Source organism: Phalacrocorax aristotelis, chromosome 3 (genome assembly GCF_949628215.1).
Source record: "Phalacrocorax aristotelis chromosome 3, bGulAri2.1, whole genome shotgun sequence".
In the NCBI taxonomy this organism is placed as follows: domain Eukaryota; kingdom Metazoa; phylum Chordata; class Aves; order Suliformes; family Phalacrocoracidae; genus Phalacrocorax; species Phalacrocorax aristotelis.
Genome location: NC_134278.1, coordinates 59,049,344 through 59,064,509, shown reverse-complemented (window position 1 = coordinate 59,064,509; position 15,166 = coordinate 59,049,344). Strand labels below are relative to the sequence as shown.

Sequence of the window (15,166 nt, the reverse complement as noted above, 5' to 3'; positions counted from 1 at the left end):
AGACAGATGGCATGTGGGACAGGAAGAAAAAAAAGACAGGAGTAGCAGCAGATAGAGAGAAGACTGTTAGAAAAGGTTACATTTACTTGAAAAATGAGCCAGGGAATAAATTACTTTTTCTTAAGATAAGGCTGAGTTCAAGTAAGCAGCAGCTCTCACTGTGACCTTCTGTAGAAGAAATCACAGCTTTGTTTTAACTGGTGCACTGGGACAGCTCTTTGTCTGCCTGGGGAGTCTTAGATTTTGGGGAAACAGCTCTCAGATATCCATGGGAACACCCTGGGAAGATCCCAAAATCAGCCACTAATGGGTGAGACTACTGTAAGAAAATTTCCTTTCTAGAAATTGGTAGCTATTAACAAAAGGCTTTTAAAATCCTGTTAAATGAACACAGAATGAAACATAAACAATCCTAATTTGACACTGTAATGAAAAGGTAAACTCAAATCTTACTGGTATAAACAGGAATAACTTCCCTGCTCAGTTTGGATGTTTTCTGTTCCTGTAAACCAGGCTGATATTTTCCATTACTTAAATATGACAGGTAGTCATAGGCTTTGCATTTCAAAAAGGCTGTTGAAAAAACAACCCTGTAAAACATACATAGTAGCCATAACAAAGGCAACAAAACAAAAAAAAAGTGGTACTTCAGTTGGATCTAGATGTAGCATATCAAAGAGGAGGCCTAACGCTTAATCACAACACATAAATACTACAGGGGACAGAATAACTGCGAGCATGGAACAGCTTCATCTAACCAAAAAGGCCATACAACCACACAACACATGGAATTTCAGGCAAGCAGCTGAAAGCACAGCTCACCTCTTAAAAGCAAGATAAATAACAATCAGAAAGGCTTATTAAGATTATGATGAGAACTCTATCCATTGAGAGCTCAAAGTCTTCCTAAAGGATAAACTGTGGTTCCATGACAAGTCATTAAGTCTCATGTAAATACAGGCACGTCACTAGGATGCTACACACTACCAAGCTGACATACTGGACTGTCTCTCCGACCTTGGTCAGAGACTGGGAGCAGCACAGGTCCATGAGCAAACCATTGCACCTGGAGTAACTCACCCTTCTCTGCACTTATGACTACCTTCTGCACTGCAACGCATCGGGAGTACCACCGGACCCCACAAAGCCTGCCTGCAACCTGCCCTTGCAGGCAAGTGGAGAAGAGACTGAAGATACACAACCACAGCCCCCTGCCCCACTGCAGCGCACTGCCCACCCCAAAACAGAGCAAACAGTTCTTAAGAGACACCTTCCAGCAGCAGTACAGCCATTCACGCCCACCTGACATTTTGATTAAGAACAAAGTATAGCTTTCCAACTACAATCAGAAGGGTTTGCAAAGAAAAGGGGGAAAATCTGATACATTAAACATATACACAGGAGTATTCTATCTGAAACATCATGTTTGTAAGGGGAATATAATCCCTCTAGCTTGCTGTGAGTTTTGTTACTACCTCACTCTTCCATGAATCTGGCTGGGGAAAATGGCACAGAAATAAGGAAAAATGTCAGGTTTGAAAAAAAAAAAAATTTATCTGAAAACTCATTTCTCCTACCCTGCTTTTCTTCCTGGCTAAAGGAGGGCACCTAAGCGACTGCTCGTAATGCTGACTTCTCTCCTCAGCTGTAGCATTATGTTTCTTCTTTTTGGGAAGGCAATCTTAATGCCCAAGACAAACTCACAGCAGCAGCATGACTCACGCATTTCCTCCACGAGGGCACAGATCCCAAGGCCCAGCTCCCTCGCAGCAGGGAGCAAGAAACCACCAGCTCCGTGGCAGGCGGCCATCCCCGCTGTCAATAACTACACCAGCAAGCAGGTACCTCACTAAAGGAAGAGTTGCGCCCATAAAGCCTTACACTTTTTTTGCTTATTGATGAGGAGGAAGAGATTTGTCAGTCTGCCACTTCTTGGGTGACAACACTAGATTTACCCCGCCAGGAGAGCTGAGGACCACGACTGCCTGCTGCTGCGCCAGGCACCTGCTGAGACACAGAGGGCACAAGCCAGGTGCCAGACAGGGAGTTTTACCATTTTTCTCCACACTGGTTATGTTCCAGCTTTCCCTCAACACCTACTGGAAAGCAAAGGGAAATTGAGCCCCTTCATCCCTTACTTCCATCATAATTATCATTTGTGAACATCTCCAGCTGCCTGAAGCAGCGGTTTCTTGTGTCAGATCACACTGCAGAGGCTCACACTGATTTCCTACCTTTGAAACACTCACCCAGATGGGTAACTGCAAGAGAGCCACTCTGGCTGCAGTATCCATATCTATAGGATTCTCACAACTTTGTTAATAACCTTTTTGAGAAACGTTATTCTCCAACCCAAATCACCCTCCAATGAATTCACCTCTACTCTGAACAGAGGGACTAATTCCTTAACACTGCAAGTGACTTGCAAGCTGTCCACTGAAGTCACAACCATAAGCTAGCCAAATATTCACTGGAGCCAATCCCCAGACAATTTTACTCTTCTCTTTCAAAATCCTGGATACACAAAGCAACAAAGCTGCATTCCTGTACAAGACAAGGACTGTTCTGATCTATTCTAAGTCACTTGAACTCCAAAGGGAATCACTTATGATTTCAGCAGTAGACCTGACGAATCCAAATGGGAGTGTGGCCACTTGGTGCAGTGAGAACAGGATGCTGGACACAGGCAAGGAGCGAGACTCAGAGACTGTGCCTCACAAATTGGCACATTGGGCAAATCAGGTTCTCTAGAAGTGTTTCTTTTTCTAACATAATACACAACAAGGAAAAAAGGGACTGAATTTAACTGAAGTACAGAATTTCCTTCCAAGCCCAACATTTTGATCCATTATTTAAACAAAAACAAAAAAAGGAAAAGATTAAACAAACAAAAAAGGAAAGCCATCACACAGCATTTTATCTACAAGCAGTCCCATCAGCTTCAATACAACTCTTCACAGGACCAACATTACTTACCTGTTTAGATTCTTAAAATATTTTGCATATATTTTTGAACATTTTCCAGGCAAAAGGATGAAAGAGAAAGCAGCCTAAAATGCACTAGGACTTAGATACTTTTAACCATGACTTACATTTAAAGACGTATACTCCTGATAAAGTAGTTTTCATTCAGAAAGTATATACGCATGCATACTTCTCCTGGCATTTTCTATTGCCTTCTCTGATAATTTTCTGAAGTCGCGTGTGTATACATACGCATCCAAAAGAACAATAATAGCAAAAATATTATTTCCACACTATCTAAACACTCGCTGATACAATATGCTGGGAGGGTTCATCAATATGCATTTTAAGCACCATCCAAGCACAGGCCCTTAGTCTGGGTCACAGCATTTGAGGCAAACCATAATCGATTAATGCGCACCTATGCATCTTAAGAGTCCATCAATATGCATTAATACAAGAAACGTATGACTACTTAATGGGAGAAGACTAATTGTGGCGCGTAAAGTAAACACATGGTAAAAGCCTGTTATTGAGTCTAAGTGTTCATCATCTTATTTCATCACCTAGAGGACAAGCTGTTACTGCATCCTTTAGCACCATAATATTGCAAACGCATCACCAACACGCAGGTTACCCCCTCCAGCCAAAAAAAAACCAACTCCGAAGTAGGCGCGCAGGACGAGATACGGATTAAGAGACAAAAATCACTTACTTACGCGCCTCTGGCACCCGGCAGCACTTCTTAATCATGACAACCCGAGACTATAAATTACTGTATGGAGCGCCTGGAACATTCCAGTAAATCACCCCAGAGCTGGGGAGGGAGGAAATCAACGGGGTTTGAAGCGGCGAAAGCCACCCGAGCAGGGCGCTCAGCTGCAGCGGCCGGCTGAAGGCGGCGGCAGAGGCGCAGCCGGGGCTCGCAGGAAGGGGCCGCCAGCCCTGCCCAGCCCAGCCCGCCCCGCACCGCCGCCGCCCCCGCCTCCCTCCCGCCGCACACGCACCGGGAGGAACGCGCCGCCGCCGCGGGCCCGCCCCTCGCCTCCTGCCCCGCGACGCCGGGCCGGCTCTGCAAAGGAGCAAGCAGGCAAACAGCCCCCCCGGCACCGCAACAGCGGGCGCCGCCGGCCCCTGCGCCCCACAGGGCTCCGCTCCCGGCCGAGCCGGGCCCCGCCGCCCCCGGCCCGGGCACAAGGCCGTGGGCTGAGCGGACCCACCCTCCCTCGGCGCGGCGTAAACAGGAAAACACCGCGCCCTCCCCCGCGGCGCGCACCTGCAGGGCGGGCGGGCGGGCGGCATGGCGGCCCCGCGGCGCCCAGGACCCGCTGCCGGGAGGCGGGAGGTGGCGGCGGGAGCGCCGGCCGCAGCGCTCCCCGCTCGGCCCGAGCGGCGCCTCCCCCGCCGCTCCCCCTTGCTCCGGCCCGGCCCGGCCCGCGGCTCCGCCCCACCCGGCGATCCCGCCTCCCGCCCGGCCCCCGCCGGTGGCGGTCGCCCCGGGGCTGGCGGGCAGCCGGTGGGCTCATCGCCGCGGGAGCCGGCCCGCACCCGCACCCGTACCCGCACCCGCACCCGCGGAGGGGAGCGAAGGGCGCGCTTCGCCAGAGCCGCCTGAGGGGGCCCCGGCCCCGTCCGGGGGGGGCATGGTCTGGCGTGGGGGCTACAAAAAAAGCCGAGTGAGGCGTAGTTGTTCACGAAGCCCGAGCGCCGGGCGCTGCCTCGGGAAGGGAGTTTTCTCAAGGGCAGTGCAAAACCAAAACAACCCGTTTTGGAAACTGAGGTTAACCAAAGCCTGGGAAATTGAATAGCCTGCCAACTTCATCTGCTGCTTCCATGCTGCCAGCGTGCAGACTTCTTCACACAACCCCCAAAACCCACTGTAGTTGCCACAAACTCCATCCCCTTACCTGAGGTAACTCCTGGTGACTCTTCTAGATGTTTGTGGCTAGCCTAAAGGAGATGTAGTCCCCGCTCCCTCCTTCGGTCAGTAACCAACTCAGAAAGACTGGACAGCTTAGGGAAAGGCCTACAGTACTGTATTGTCGTTAAGTCCCAGATTCTGCAAGATAAAAGCCTGGAGGTAGGCAAATGCCCGCAAAAATAAAGATTTAAATTAACACAAAGGGTATATGTACACACACAGGTACACATATACATAGAGATGCTAAGAGAGTGTGCCAAAATAAAACAGCAAGTGGTGTGCAGGTGCCTCAAGAATCTTTTTTTTTTTTTTTTTGTAGTTATAACATGACAAATCCAACAAGTTTTAATTTCAAGTAAGGGAGGTATTTGTCAGAGGCCTATTTTTTAACCTAAGAGCTGCTTGCACATCCATTTCAAAATCATGTGTGTCGGTTTCAGGACCGAACACAACTCCCCGTACGGGCACGGAGCCATCTCCCACCACCATTACCCTGCTTATAGCATACACTTTCTACCGCTCAGTGTCAGTACCGGGACAGTAACTGTCTCAACTCCTCCACTAAATGTGCTGCTGTACTTCCAGCTACAATTGAAGTCTGCATCTGATTTTTTTTTTTCCAAACCAGTTTATTTTGCAAGACACAAGATTTTCTTTAAAACATAGTCCCCTGCTTAGAGGTTATGTTTTCACAGCACACTGCAGTTACTACACCTTACATCGCAAAAGACGGGCAAACACAAAGTCAGATTGGTGCAAATCTCAAAGACCTTGCCGGTACAAGGGTTCTCAGCACAGCGCAGAAGAATGGGGCCCTGCTCTCAGTTACTCCTCCCATGCTGCTTAGCGAACAAAACTGGGAAAAAAAGAGGAAGAAAACCGCAGACCTAAAATAGTGCCCTTTACCTGACTTCTTTTGCCAAATTGCAGAAGATACGCAGCCCGATCAGAAACCCTACTTAGCTGAACTTAGCTGAACTTGCACAACAATGGCAGTGACTAACACCTTATTTTAGCTCCAGGAAAAGTTGCCTCTGTCCTAAGGTACCAGTTCACTGTCCATCAGCATTCCGAGCAGGGCCGCCTCTATTGTATTGTGTAGAAAGCTCTACGAGGACAATGCATAGGTTCCATATAGCAGACAAAGAATGCCCCAAGCATTTCAAATACATATCCTAGCTTACTGGCATGGGGAAGAAATCACTCAAACTCCTGTTAACGCAGCAGAATAAGCAAGGCTAGGGCTGGAACAGAAGCATCGTACAAGTTCTGGTTATGGCACTGTGGGTTATTGCCTGGAGCTCAACCCACAGAGCTCATGTCGCTGGAGGAAACCGCGTGAGTGGGATGTAACGTATGGTTTTATTTTACTGAGTCTGGAAGTAAGAAGTAATGCCTGACTCTGTTACAACGATGAACATGATAGGTAGATAGATTAATCGATAGATCACCTTTGAAATAAAACCTTTGAAATTAAATTTAGTTTTGGCCTCTGTACAGCATAGAGGACATAAGACAGTCTGAATGGTTTGCTCTTTCCTGTGGCAGTATGTTCCATGGCTATTCATTTGAATATAAACAATCTAACATTGTTTAATTCATTGTCTTTGTGATATCAATGCTCAGAACATCTTTACCTGAGAAAATCTTAAATTGTTGTCACTCATACGGTTCAGTATTGGGCAAATTTGTTTTATCACTGATGGCACTATCTTGGTGGAGATAAAATGCAAGTGTCCTATTTTAATCACTTCCAAATTGTGAATTTTTACTTTAGAAAAAGATTTCTGACACAAACTCCTATGCATAATAACACACAAAGGACAGAACAGACTTGAGATACTTAAGTATAATGTCTGAATGGGTTTTGATCTTCCACAATACACACTTCAGTGTATATTAATAGAGCTGCATACACTACAGAGAAAAAAACTGTCACAGGTACAGTATGTTTATGGCCTGCACTCAGATCAGCTTACTCTAATATCAGAAAAAAATACTGTATTGCTTATGTGTGGTTCATGTAATTTTTTTTTAACACTTGCAACTGTTAGCTTGTGGCTCGTTCGTTTAAGAAAGACAACCTGCCATAAAGAATTACGCTGATAAGCTTGAATACCGTTACCAGTCCAGCTTTGAAAAGGTATAAAAATAAAGGTGACACCAATCTTTTCTCGTTAGCAGTCATCCTGTTTTTCCCAATTACTCTTACAATTATTCACCATGAAGTAGTCACAAAACAGGTTCCATACAGGCAGACGCATAATTGAGGCTCTACTTGATCCTACCATGCATCGGGGGGTTGACTTCTGTTTCAGCCTTTCTTCGGTTTATGTAATGATGAATTTTCTGAGTGTCCCCAGCTAACCCCGTAACTTCTAATTGATTGTCTAGATATAACTCAATTTGACAGACGTATTGAAAATTTCTACAAGTTTCACAAATATGAAAGAGACCAGAGCTTGAAACTTTTATAAGAAGCTCTCCCCTAATAACTGACGCTGTGCGCCTGTTTCTACTGTCTAGTAGAGCAAGACAGAAGTTGCTTCCAAAATGCTTTGCAGAAGGCAGGCTGTAAAAGAAAAGGAATTTGCTGAGACACGTGAGGAGATGATAAAAAAGTGTATTTGTTTCAACTAAGGTATTTTGTTGAACTCAGTGGACACTGGATGAAGCACCCCACCGCCATACCTTATCCTGAAGCCCAGAATCACTTGCATTTTAACACAGTCTAAGAGAAAAAAAGCTGACACAGGTTTTACTGGATCAAATACAGGAAATATGGGGAAGAATGGAAGATCGAGGAAAACAATACAAGAACTTGTAAAAGTATTTCTAAAAATATTGCTACTGAGTTACTACCCCACTTTTCTTCAGGATCTTGAAAATACTTTCTGTAAACAGTAAATGACGAGTCTGCAAAGTATTAAGACGTGACGCTGCAAATTCTCACAGACTGCCCCCTAGCCCTGTTTAAGTTAAACTACAAGAAGATGGAGCGAGTCACTGTACAGCTTGAAAGATGATCTTGGAGCTAGGAGTGTCAGAACTGCTGTAACATTTGGACAACGCCTTTTGAGATTTTCTTTAGATTATTTCCATAAAGACACTGTTATGGTGAAAACCGATATAAGTAATATAAACTACGACAGTATTTTTTCGCCCAGAAAATCATTATAATCTAACAGTTAAGTAACCATTCTGACCATACATGGACATTAAACATTATATAGCAAAAGACTGTGCATCATCTTTTCGTTCCATCTCCTTTCTACCTCTCTGAAACTGGGATGATTTACATTTTAAATCAAGCTACCTTAAAGAAGAAAAGCAGATATCAAGACTTTCCAGGTCAAATACACAGTTGAGGAAAGAGAGGAGTGAAAAATGTGCACATTACACATAGTTATAGAAATCATTTACAGCCTCTGTGCAAATCAAGGATTTCCACTACTGCTGAAGTGTGTACCCCAGGTACTAGAGACAATTTGTACTTCTCATTATGTCATGGAAACACACCCAAATAACATACTTCCAGTAAATTAGCACATTACTTTGATGTTATTCTTACTCGTTTTTACATAGTAAGCCTACTATCACACATTAATTAACATGGCAAATTAAAGTAATAATAATATGTAATACATTCATATGGAACAAACAAGTTAACTGCACGCTGCTTTACAGCTTGCATTTAAAGTAATCGCTCTGATTTTTCGGGTTCCAAAGTTCAGCTTTGCATACCAAACTCTGAAAGCTGGGGTAGAGTACTTCTAACATTGAATGCTACTCACTCAGTTTTACTGACACACCGCTGTTCCCTTAAGTGAAAAGAAACATCAGCTTCTGACATTCCTTCCCTGGCGCTTTTGGGAAGATCATTCCTCTCCAGCTAGCACCGCAGGGACGCAGGCACAGGCACTGGCTGCTTCTGCACTGGCAGGAGGCTGAATCGCTGACAGTTTCACTGATGCGTTTCTCTATCGGATATAGGAAGCCAGAGAAGAGGCATAATCTTTTGTCAGTGCACATGACTTGTACAGAAAAAAAAAGCTATTTCTAAAAATAACTAGACAGCATATGACTCTCAGTGCTACTTTCCTGGTGGTCTAGTGGTCAGCCCCTGCCCGCCACAACCTGGGTTCACATCCAGGAAAAGATTTCATATTTCAGCAAAATTTCTCTAGTACGTACATTAGAGTTTTCACTACTCTTATGGCTGTAATCAACAACCCTTCTGCTGCTCAACAGAAATTTAGTAGGATGTATTACACAGCTTGAAAATAACTTGCTAATTGTCAAGCATAACAGAGCAAGAATTACTCGTTTCTACATCGGTTTCCTAAAGCATAGACAAAACACGTTCGCCAGTCCTGCCATCGGCCATGAGATCCCATCTTTCATAGGCTCAGCTACTTTTCTGAAGTTGTCAGGGGAGAATACTTTGTTTCTATCACTCCTGCAGCTTAAGAAGCAGGGGGCTCACCCCTGCCTTCCCGAGGTGTTGTACAACTGAGGCATTCTAAGAACAAACAGTAGCAACAACCCTTCTGTAACATTGACTTCAACACTGCAAATGCAGCAACATGGGCCCACCCTGGTTTTAACCCAGCTGTCCCAAGTGCTGCTAGCACCACAGCCACAGAAGCACAGAAATCAGTACCCCTCCAAAACCCACCTGAGAAGCACCCAGGGTGGGGAAGCCTATGCTTTTAACCATGACACTGTGGACCTAGTGAAGCAAACAAACTCCTTTAAAGCTAGCTCAGTTTCTGCAGTATAGGACCACCTTAATATTTGGTTGGTGTTTGTTGCAGGTTCTGAGTTGCAGAAAACCAGGTCCTACTTTGCCGTTCTCTTCAACAACGAGCACAGATTACCTGCTGGGCCCAGATGATCTCTCTCACCTAACCGTATCCCTCTCTTTGCAGTGGCCTCAGGCCATGGTGGTGCCTCAGTCTGAGCTGCCTCACTCTGCCCCTAGTGCTCCACAGCTTTGACTCCTCAAGGCCTGAAATGCCTTAGCCTTACCAAAGAAGCCACTACCTATATGCACATGTGAAATGCAATTCTTGCAGTATATGACATCAGACTGTATCTAATACGGACTGATTTGTAACCTCCCATTTTATAAGTTATTTTCCTCATTGCACAGTAAAATTGCTCAATTTGGACAAAAGAAAGCTCCATCACAATCAAGACACACATTTTGTTCAAGCCTGCTACTGTGAAAGGTTTGAGATGAAATGAACCATTGGCTGAATAAGGACTTCGGTGAGACAGAAACCAAACACCAAAACCTCCTAAGTATACCCCCGAGGAAAAGTGGTCTCCATAAGTTTGTTTTCAGACTCTAAAGCTTTCAAAGATAAGCTAATGTGTATTTGCAGAGTCCACAAGCATATAGTCTGAGGCTTATCTATCTTAACATGGAAAAGGTTTCTTATATAATGCATTTTCAGAGGCAGAGGGTTTGAGAACTAGAGAAATTTGCTTGTGTAGAGCAAACCCTCTTATATTATGGACACTGCTTAAATATGCAAAATTACTTTTGCTAGTACTGTTGCCTCAAACATATACATATATTCTTCCATTAGCATTCCTGAGAGCAAGGATTACACCCAGATTCAAAAGGTCAGCCCTTTTGAAATGCTATATGGAGACCTTATCAAAGTATAAATCATGAACCAGGATCTATAGAATTAATAGGGAAACAGTATCTTAAAGAATATGTAGTTTCTCTAGGGAAGGTTTTGTCTTCTCTTAACAGGTATCTACAACTGAGAACACCTTTAGGCCTGGTTAGTGCAGTCCATGAATTTTAGCCAGGAGATTGGGTCTACCTAACTTGGAACAAGGAACCTCTTAAAGAATGTTGGAAAGGACCCTTTCAAGTCCTCCTGACTACATATACTGCAGTCAAGCTGGACGGAGTAGGGCCGTGGACTCATCACACACGGATTAAGAGAGGGTTCCCACCAGATAAGTGGACTGTGGAGAAACAGAATGAAAGCCCTTTACAACTGAGATTTAAAGGGGACAATTCATTAATAGTACTTGGGGTCAGGGCATTGCTTATGTGGATTTAGATTGTACACAAGGCATATTCCTATTTGAAGTTATTGTAATTCTGTTTATGATTTTGATAAAGGTATGGAGGCCAAATTTCTAATTATTGTAATGATAATTGGCTGCATGAAACAGGTGGTGCTGAGGAGTGTCTTTGTCAGAAACAAAATACTAGCCAAAGATCATAGAAGTCTCAAATATTTGAAACTTCCAAAGGGGGGAACTGTTGCCTCAAACGTATACATATGTTCCTCTTGGATGAAATGGAATAGTGCAGGAAATAGTAGTAGTTAAGGGGTGATCACAGTTCAAGGTAGTAAATAACGCTTAGGCCAGATAGGAGAGTATAGGCAATGAATGCCTCGTTAACAAGCACCTCCTAAAAGAATACAAATCAGTAGAACTTCAAGGAGTGACAGTGGAAACATCCTGCTACAAAGAAGGGTGTGAAGATAAGGGTAGGCCAGGTGTGGAATCACCACTGATAAAAGGGAACATTCCCACAGCATTCTGCTAGAGAAGCTGGCAGTTCATGGCTTAGACAGGTGTACTTTTTGCTGGGTAAAAAAACTGGCTGGATGGCTGAGCCCAGAGGGTTGTGGTGAATGGAGCTAAATCCAGTTGGTGGCCAGTCATGAGAGGGGTTCCCCAGGGCTCAGTGTTGGGGCCAGTCTTATTATCTTTATCAATGACCTGGACAAGGGGATCAAGTGCACCCTCAGTAAGTTTGCAGATGACACCAAGTTGGGCAGAGGGTCGATCTCCTTGAGGGTAGGAAGGCTCTGCAGAGGGACCTGGACAGGCTGGATCGATGGGCTGGGGCCAATTGTATGAGGTTCATCAAGGCCAAGTGCCGGGTCCTGCACTTTGGTCACAACAACCCCATGCAACCCTACAAGCTTGGGGAAGAGTGACTGGAGAGCTGCCCAGTGGGGAAGGAACTGGGGGTGCTGGTTGACAGTCAGCTGAACATGAGCCAGCAGTGTGCCCAGGTGGCGAAGAAGGCCAATGGCATCCTGGCTTGTATCAGGAATAGTGGGGCCAGCAGGAGTATGGAAGCGATCCTGCCCCTGTACTTGGCACTGGTGAGGCCACACCTTGAATACTGTGTTCATTTTTGGGCTCCTCAGTACAAGGACATTGAGGTGTTGGAGCGTGTCCAGAGAAGGGCAATGAAGCTGGTGAAGGGTCAGGAGAACAAGTTTAATGAGGAGCGGCTGGGATTGTTTAGCCTGGAGAAGACGAGGCTGAGGGGAGACCTTATCGCTCTCTACAACTGCCTGAAAGGAGGTTGTAGTGAGGTGGGTGTCGGTCTCTTCTCCAGAGAAAACAGAGGAAATGGCCTCAAGTTGCATCAGGTGAGGTTTAGATTGGATATTGGGAAAAGTTTCTTTACTGAAAGAGTGGTCAGGGATTGGAACAGGCTGCCCAGAGAGGTGGTAGAGTCACCATCGCTGGAGGTGTTCAAAAAACATGTAGATGTGATGCTTAGGGACATGGTTTAGTGGTGGACTTGGCAATGCTAAGTTTACGGTTGGACTTGATGATCTTAAGGGTCTTTTCCAACCTTTATGATTCTCTGATCTTGCACCAGAAGGTGCTGAAGCACAGTAACTGGGGGAAAGGTAATTCCAGCAGGGGGAGATTGCGACCCCTGACTCACCTGAGGGACGAAAGGTCTACCCCTCCACCTCCACCCCCCCCACACCTTTTGAGCATGCGCAGGGAATGAAAATGACACTAGCTTTAAAACTAAGTGGAAAAGGTACAGACCAGTGGAAGAAGAGGATGCTCAGTCAGGGCAATGATTATGTATTAGATAGGCGTGGTGTGTTAACTGTCATGCATAAATGTCAAAATGAGCTCCAGTAGGTGTGCTTCATTTGTGGAAACATTCCACCTTGCACCCTGCACAGAATAAAGCAGTGTCTCCTCTCTAAACATAATTCGTGTGTTTTGGGAGTTATTTTAAATTATAGGTAACAGTACAGCTCGCAGATCTACCTTGCTCATGCAATCAACACGCCAGAGGAAAAAGCGCTTATGCAGATGTCACGTGCATCGATGGCAGAGCTTTCACTCCTCTCGTAGAAACCTTACCGAAAAAAAAAAGCAAAGAAACACGTCTGTATCTATCGTGTAAGGCGGCCCCGGCAGCTCAAGGGGAACGAGCTGCCAAGCCAGCCTCCCTCCGTGGAGCCAGGGGCTCCCACCCGAGCTGGGCCTTTTGACCGGCTCTCCCCTGCCGAACAAACACCCAAAACCGGAGAAGCTGTCATCTTTTTGTTACCACGGCCGGCCCGAGCAGCACCCCGGGAGCTGCAGTGCAGGGCGCTTGCCTGACAAGGCCCTGCCCTCTGCCGTTACCGCAACACCCCGCAGGGAGACGATCCTGTGAGGAGCGGCGGGAACAGGCAACACGAACTGCGGCTAAATGAGCCCGCCCAGCCGCACTCCCGCCCCGCTCTTGCCTGCCGCACCGTGCGGGGCACGCCTGGCCCGCTCCTGCACCGCCGGGCTGGCGGCAGGGCCTGAAGCTCCGTCCCGCCCGGCCTCCCACCGCCATCCCGCCTCCCACCCGCGGCGAGGCCCCCTCACCCGCCTCGCCTGAGGCGCCCCCTCTTCTCCTTCCCCCCTTCCGTGGGGTGGAATGGAACGTCCCTCCCTACTCACAGCTGCCTCCGGGACTTGGTACTGCCCGAAAGGGGGGAGCACAAACAAATGACACCAGCAGGGCTGTGAGGGCGGGACTGTGGTTATGTGAGTTACCTCTTAAGGAATGAGTGGCAAATGAGGTGTGTGGATCCCTGGTGGTCTAGTGGTTAGGATTCGGCGCTCTCACCGCCGCGGCCCGGGTTCGATTCCCGGTCAGGGAAGATCACCTTTTTCCACCCACCTATCATTCTCTTACTTTTTACCTTCTCTCAGACTCTCCTTTTACAATTCAGACAGCATGTGGCCGGCTACTGTGCAAGCCCGAGAAGTCGGCTTTGCTGCTCAGCAACGAGTTTTAAGACGCTCTTGGCAGTTTGGAGGAGTCGTGCACAAAGGGAGTGTGCAAATTCTCCGTACCCTGTGCAGATGCGGGCAAGCAGGTGAAGCCTGCCCGGGTGTAGTATCTCTCTGGAAGTCTTCCCTTCACAAAACTGCCCATGGACACCCCATACTCACCCATACGGTTTGCAGGAGTCAGCAGAGGGCTGCCAAGCAGTGTCTGCCTAGAGGGGCACAGACCAGGCTGTTGGCCAGCCCTTAGAAATACCATATTTCCCTTTTGGTTTTTTGGCTGCTCTGACAGCTAACGGTGTTCCGACAGCTAATGGTGTTCCCACACCTTTCCCCCCACAGGCAAGGGGTCACTCTGTGCTGTCATAAATCTCTGAGCCATGGCATCGGGGACCCCCTTAGCTGCCTCTCTGACCGAGTGTTGTTTCCCCCAGAGATGGTGGGAAGGGTTTGTGCCCTGCATCTCTGTCCTGGCAGGAGGGGGCTGCAATTCTACATGGTGTTTGCTCACCTGAGGAACAGAAAGACTGTCCTGTCCCTTTGCAGGGTATTTGGACAGCCCCCACCATGTAGGGCTGTTGGGTAGATGGTTAGGGGGGCAGGAGAGATCCCAGATATTCTTCGGGAGGTAGAAAGGAATAAACAGAGAGGTCAGAGGGAGTTTTAATATCACCCTGTCATTACCATCTGTCTTGCTCCCTCACCACACCTTCTCAGTTCCTAAAGATGGTGTGGGTGCTCTGGCAGGTGGAGAGGAGAAAGGCGATGAGAACAGGGTAAAGCCTTTTCCAGTCCTGCGGCAGCGGGGTGCCTCCCCGCCTCCTCCCAGAGCTCCCAGCTCTGTCCTGTCGCAAAGCATATCAGCTGCGTGTCCAAACCCACATCTAGAGCTCCAGGAAGAGCTGCTTTTCTTCACCTGTAGCCCCCCACCTCCCACCCCTGCCCATGATTTTGGGGTGAGAGAGTGGGCAGTGGGAGGACCTCTTCTTTCATGCTGGAGCGGTGCCTGCCAGTGGTGGGCTGCCCTTGGCTGGCCACCAGCTGACAACTCAGCCACTCTCTCACCCCACCCTCCCCACCCCCAGCAGGACAGGGGGAGAAAATAAGATTAAAAAATCGTGGGTTGTGATTAAGGCAGAGAGGGGAGTGTTGGGGAGAGAGCATTGATGCTGTGGGAGCACTGCTCAGCAGTAGCCAAAACATTGG

General features: G+C 47.0%; 1 protein-coding gene and 1 non-coding gene across 5 annotated transcripts in view; one reads left to right on the top strand and one right to left on the bottom strand.

Annotated features, from left to right (window-relative positions):
* Positions 1–4,398, bottom strand: part of NCOA7 (nuclear receptor coactivator 7) — a 92,807-nt gene extending 88,409 nt beyond the window's left edge. For 2 of the 4 annotated variants that reach the window (XM_075087562.1, XM_075087564.1), the window contains exon 1: positions 4,241–4,369. The gene's annotated coding sequence lies outside the window, so the exon portion shown is untranslated. Of the gene's footprint in view, positions 1–3,679; positions 3,777–4,240 lie in introns of those variants that run through there. The other 2 variants (XM_075087566.1, XM_075087563.1) reach the window with 2 other exon arrangements.
* Positions 4,399–13,758: 9,360 nt separating this feature from the next.
* On the top strand, positions 13,759–13,830 carry TRNAE-CUC (transfer RNA glutamic acid (anticodon CUC)). The gene has a single exon. It is a non-coding gene; the product is annotated as a tRNA-Glu (tRNA).
* Positions 13,831–15,166: the final 1,336 nt, after the last annotated feature.